This window comes from Rousettus aegyptiacus, unplaced genomic scaffold (assembly GCF_014176215.1).
Source record: "Rousettus aegyptiacus isolate mRouAeg1 unplaced genomic scaffold, mRouAeg1.p scaffold_m13_p_11, whole genome shotgun sequence".
NCBI classification, from domain to species: domain Eukaryota; kingdom Metazoa; phylum Chordata; class Mammalia; order Chiroptera; family Pteropodidae; genus Rousettus; species Rousettus aegyptiacus.
The window spans coordinates 60,729,058-60,735,236 of NW_023416286.1; positions in this window are offsets into that span (position 1 = coordinate 60,729,058).

Here is a 6,179-nt window from a genome sequence, read left to right on the forward strand (position 1 = left end):
CTACAGATTGGATTTTCCAAATTAAAAGTGATTATTGCATTTCTTTTTAATCGGTTTATAGTTTGTAAGTAATCATAAATGTCTCCAGTGTGAAAGGATCATTTACAGTTAATTTTTTACGTGTAATGCATGAAATAGAAAGCTAAATTTAGGTCTTTTTAATTTGATTTCAAAGAATGATTGGAACTTGTAAAAGAAATGTTTTATCCACTCAAATATATATATATTCAGTTCCAATATGTGCCAGGAACTGTGAAAATGACAAAAATACAGTAATGGAAGTGCTTAGTTGCTCCTGCTCTAGTAGGAATTAAAGTCAAGGGCACCAAAAATTATGTGATAAAGTGTGAAAGTGCTATGTTAGAGAGCGGGGCCTTCCATCTGGCCTGTTGCGGGGCAAACTGGTGGTGAATGGAGAGAAACGTCAGAAAACAGTTTTCCCCGCTGGTGATAACTAATAGTCATGTCTCTAAGTCTACCATAAATATAGATACACATGGGATAGTTAAAGTTTCTGAATTATAGACTTATAGGTAATTTTCACTAAGGCCGAATCTGTCTGAGAAACAACAAACCACCATGTACTGATAATAGTCGATGGGATTTGCAAAGACTCTAATGACAGCCCTTCATTACAAGACTCTAATGATGGCACTGTTTCTTGAACACTCCTGGATCTCAGCACAACAAAAAAGGAAAAGCTTTAGAGTTATCAGGACTTGGGATCATCCTTCGGTTCTGTACCTATCCGGCTACCTTAATTAAGCAGATTTTCTTTCTTCTCTTCCTTCCTTCCTTCCTTCCTTTCCTCCCTCCCTCCCTCCCTCCCTCCCTCCCTCCCTCCCTCCCTCCCTCCCTCCCTCCCTCCCTCCCTTCTTCCTTCCTTCCTTCCTTCCTTCCTTCCTTCCTTCCTTCCTTCCTTCCTTCCTTTCTTTCTTTCTTTCTTTCTTTCTTTCTTTCTTTCTTTCTTTCTTTCTTTCTTTCTTTCTTTCTTTCTTTCTTTCTTTCTTTCTTAGCTACAAACATAGAATGGTTATACTTATCTGGATCAGGTGCTGTATTTAATTAAATTAGATACTATATTTATGACAGAACAATAATTTTGAAGTGTTAACCATCAGTATCTCATTCACTGGAACCCCGACTCCTGCTCATCATCCCTTTTACCTTTAATACTCGGGGTGAAGCTCACCCCCTCCTCGAGACCAAATGAGAAACAGTTAGATGACTACCTTTTGACTCCCAGGATAGATGCTGAAAACCCACAGCAAATACAAAGATTTGTACATGCTTTTTTTTTTTTTTTCAGAAACAATAGTTTTGACAGTCAAGGTTTTCACTCACAAAAACATTTTATTTGTCTTTGTTTGCTCCGGAGGGAGAAACATGTTTTTTCTAACAGTAAAACTGTAAAGAATCCAAAGAACTCAGGGAGATAAAGTTTGTACCATAAACATGAGAATTAGAAAGACGCCTAGTTGTGTAAGAGCCGGTTTTTTCCTCCCCAAAGGAAGTTGAGTTGGAATAGGTTGAACAGAGGAGGAAGAGTCAAGACGGAGGACAGCAATGTAGTTTAAGCCTCTCCAGCATTAAACTCCAGCATGAGATATGATACTGTGCATGTCCTAAACAAGATTAAAAGCTCAAATAGGATCGGAGTTCCAAGAGCAGCAAGAACATAAGTTTTACTTTCCAGGGAAAGCCTGGGATAGCGTGGATGCAATTAGAACAAGTGGCAGCCAGTCCTGTCTAAGCGGAGAGTCTCTTCCATAACCCCAGCACACTGGGGAACAGGACCCAAGGGTGTTCTGTGCCCAGAGAGGGTCCCACAGAGGCTGACAGGGGATGCAGACCACAGAGGTCTTATAGTCCTGTTGAAGAAACACTATCAGCCAAGACGGAGTGAACCTCATGAGACGGAAACCAGGATGGCCTATTGGCCCTTAGCAGTAAATCTCTGGGCATTGACAAAGAAGACTGAAGAGGAAGTTGACATTAGTGAGGAATTAAAAATTAATATTGGTCAGCCATCTCTCCCTCAGATATCATAATGCTTTCCAACCCTTGGAATTTAGATGTCACTCTGGAAAGGAAGGAGGAATAAAAACTTACATTTAAATCTTGAGTTGGGTGAATTTACCTGGAAACAACTAGAAAAGGTTTTTCTGCTGTAGGGCAAAATGGGACTTTGAGACAACTTAAGTCCTAACATAATGACAGTTTTGCATACTTGATCGCAGGCCTGCTGCTAACATCTGCAGGCTTAGAAGGATGCAGGAGATGCGAGATTGTGTGATGTGATATTTGCTCCAACTGTGTATTTGAAAGGCTTTGAAAAGAGCCTGGAATTAGATGTTTACTAAGCAGTAGCTATTATTGGTGACATTTTGAACCTTAGATCAGTGGTTATTAATATTATGACAATATCTATGGGAAAGCCAGAATTAGGCTTGACTAGAATAATGGAAACAGAATATTTGAAAATACTTTTTCCTGCTATGTTTGACATTGAGATCTTTTTCATCTCATGTTGATTAGATGATTGATGGACAATAAGTGGGATAAGAAGACTTATTAGTCAAACGACCAAAATGATAGTTTCTTGTATAACTAATTATCTGTGAACCACTGAAAATGTATGCACAAAAGCACGGTACTATAAAATTAAAATTCATCTCAAAATCAAAGGAATTTAAGCATCCCTCATTTTATTGTGCTTCACTTCATTGCATTTCAAAGATATTTCAGTTTTTACAAATTGAATTTTTGTGACAACCCTGCATCAAACAGATTCAAGGGCACCATTTTTTCGAGCAGCACTTGCTCTCATTGTGTCTCTGTTTCACATTTTCGTAATTTTTACAATATTTCCAACTTTTTCATTATTATTACATTTGTTATGGTGATCTGTGAGCAGTGATATTTAATATTATTAAATATTAAATGCCACAAAAATGCCCATATAAGACAGCAAACTGAATCAATAAACGTATGTGTTCTAACTGCTCCATCAACTGACTATTCCCCTCTCTCTCTCCCACTCCTTGGGCCTGATATTACCTGAGACACAGCAATATTGAAATTAGACCAGTTAATAACTTTATAATGGACTCTAAGTGTTCACGTGAAAGAAAGGATTGCAAATATCTCACTATAAATCAATAGCTAGAAATGATTAAGCTTAGTGAGGAAGGCTTGTCAAAAGCCGAGATAAGCCGAAAGCTAAGTGCTTGAAACAAACAGTTAGCCAAGTTGTGAATGCAAAGGAAAAGTTATTGAAAGAAATTAAAAGTGCTATTCCAGTGATCGCACAAATGATAAGAAAGCAAAACAGCCTTATTGCTGATATGGAGAAAGTTTAAGTTGTCTGGATAGAAGACCGAACCAGCCACAACATTCCCTTAAGCCAAAACCTAATCCAGAGCAAGGCCCTAACTCTCTTCAATTCTCTGAAGGCTGAGAGAGGTAAGAAAGTTGCACAAGAAAAGTTTGAAGCTAGTGGCTGTTAGCTCAGGGAAGGAAGCCTTCTCTATAGCATAAAAGTGCAAAGTGAAACAGCAAGTGCTGATGTAGAAGCTTCAGTAGGTTATCCAGAACATCTGGCTAAGCTAAGTAATGAAGGTGGCTACACTAAACAACAGATTTTCAGTGTAGACGAAATCGCCTTATATTGGAAGAGGATGCCATCTAAAATTTTGATAGCTAGAGAAGAAAAATTAATGCCTAGCTTCAAAGTGTCAAAGGACAGAAGGACCCTCTTATTAGGAGCTAATGCAGTTGGTGACTTTAAATGAAGCCAGTGCTCATTTACCATTTTGAAATCCTAGGGCCCTTAAAAATTATGCTAAATCGACTCTGCCTGTGCTCTATAAATGGAACAAGAAAGCCTGGATGACAGCACCTGTTTACAACATGATTGACTGAATATTTTAAGCCCACCATTGAGACCTACTGCTCAGGAAAAAAAAGATTCCTTTCAAAATGTTACTGATCGTTGACAACGCACTTGGTCACCCAAGACCTCTGATGGAGATGTACAATTAGATCAATGCTGTTTTTATTCTTGCTAACACAACATTCATTCTGCAGCCCATGGATCGAGGAGTCATTTCAACTTTCAAGTCTTATTATTTTAGAAATACATTTCATATGACTATATCTGCCATAGATAGTAATTCCTCTGAGGAGCCGAGCAAAGTAAATTGAAAATCTTCTGGAAAGGGTTCACCATTCGAGATGCCATTAAGAACATTTGTGACACATGGGAAGGGGTCAACATTAGCAAGGATTTGGAAGGAGTTGATTCCAACCCTTGTGCATGATATTGAGGGGATCAAAACTTCAGTGGAGGAGGTAACTGCAGAAGTGGTAGAAAGCAAGAGAACTAGAATTAGAAGTGGAGCCTGAAGACGCGACTGAATTGTGCAATCTCATGATAAAACTTAACAGATAAAGAGTTGCTTCTTATGAATGAGCAAAGAAAGTGGTTTCTTGAGATGGAGACTACTCCTTGTGTAAAGATTGTTGAAATGACAACACGAAATTTAGAATATTACGTAAACTTAGTTGTTGAAGCTGTGGCAGGGTTTGAGAGGACTGACTCCAATTTTTTTCTTTTGGATTGACTCCAATTTTGAAAGAAGTTCTACTGTTGGTAAAATGCTATCAAATAGTATCACGTACTACAAAGAAATAGTTTCTGACAGGAAGAGTCAATCAGTGTAGCAAACTTCATTGTTGCCTTATTTTAAGAAATTGCCACAGCCACCCCAGCCTTCAGCAACCACCCCCCTGATCAGTCAGCAGCCACCAACATCCAGGCAAGACCCTCCACCAGCAAAAAGGTTATGACTTGCTGAAAACTCAAACGAGCCTTTTTTAGCAACATTTTTAATTAATGTGCATATAAAATATAGACATAATGCTATTGTACACTTAATAGACTACAGTATAGCACAAACATAACTTTTATATGTACTAGGAAACCAAAATTTTCATATGACTCACTGTATTGCAGTATTCTCTTTATTGCGGTGGTCTGGGAAGAAACCTGATATATCTCCGAGGCATACCTGAAATTAGATTAAGAAAATCTCAAATGATCTTTGTATATTCAAGAACATCCACTAATAAATGTGCACCTGTCCTGATGCAGGATGCCATGGTAGATTTATGCACACATTTAGTTTTTAACTTTCATTACCAACAGATTTTCAGATCTTTGTACCAGAGGCAATGATCTTGGGAGCAAGTGATAGGTTGAGATAAAGGTTTCTAAATCATAACAGACTACATAGACTTCAAATTTAGTGGATAAAGATGGAAAATAAATTTATTTGTATCTAAATAGAATTCACATGATAAATGAAGGATTTAAAAACCACTTATGTACACATAAGGCAAAACATCAGAAGAATGTTTGCCAAAAGCAGGATTTGCATTTAAAAATCACACTTCACTGCCAGTCCTCCCTGCTCTACTAAAAAAAAGTCCTATAAGTTTGAGTTGAACAAAAGTCTAACTCCTTTCATATCTCCAAAAAGTTAGAATTTTGTTTCAGAAATATTAATATCACATCTGAATCAAGCAATATTAACAGGTTTATGTAAAAAGTGTTGATGCTGATATAACAAATGAAACTATACCATTATTAGGTTATTTATGTTTCTTTTTGAAGGTTAATAAGATATTTGTGAAAATGTTGTTTCAAATTTGTAGATGCTTCAGATTCACTGCCCTTCACCCTCCACCCACTGTGTATTTTGTTAAAATGCTCTATTTGGTTTCTAATTATACAGAATCTTCAGGTTGAATATAGTTTAACAGTACATAGACATTCTATAAAATAGCTAATTGCAAACTTTTCTTATAACTCCAATTGACTAAATACAGGAACAAGATTAAATGCCTGGCCAAAGAAGATGGAGAGATGGTGAGTGAGGAAGGAAAACAAGTTAGAAAAGAAAAGATTTTAAAAATAAAAATTCAAAGTGAACCTTGCCCTATACCTACAGTCCATAAGAAATTAAAATTCTATACTCAATTCTAAATCAGACATTCTTACCACACACTTGCCTTTTGGAGAAAATAGCAAAGCCCAGAATGTCTATTTTCCCACAAGGGCCATTTGAGCCCAAGCAGTACCTTCCTGAAGTGATCAGTCCCCTAATCTCATGCGA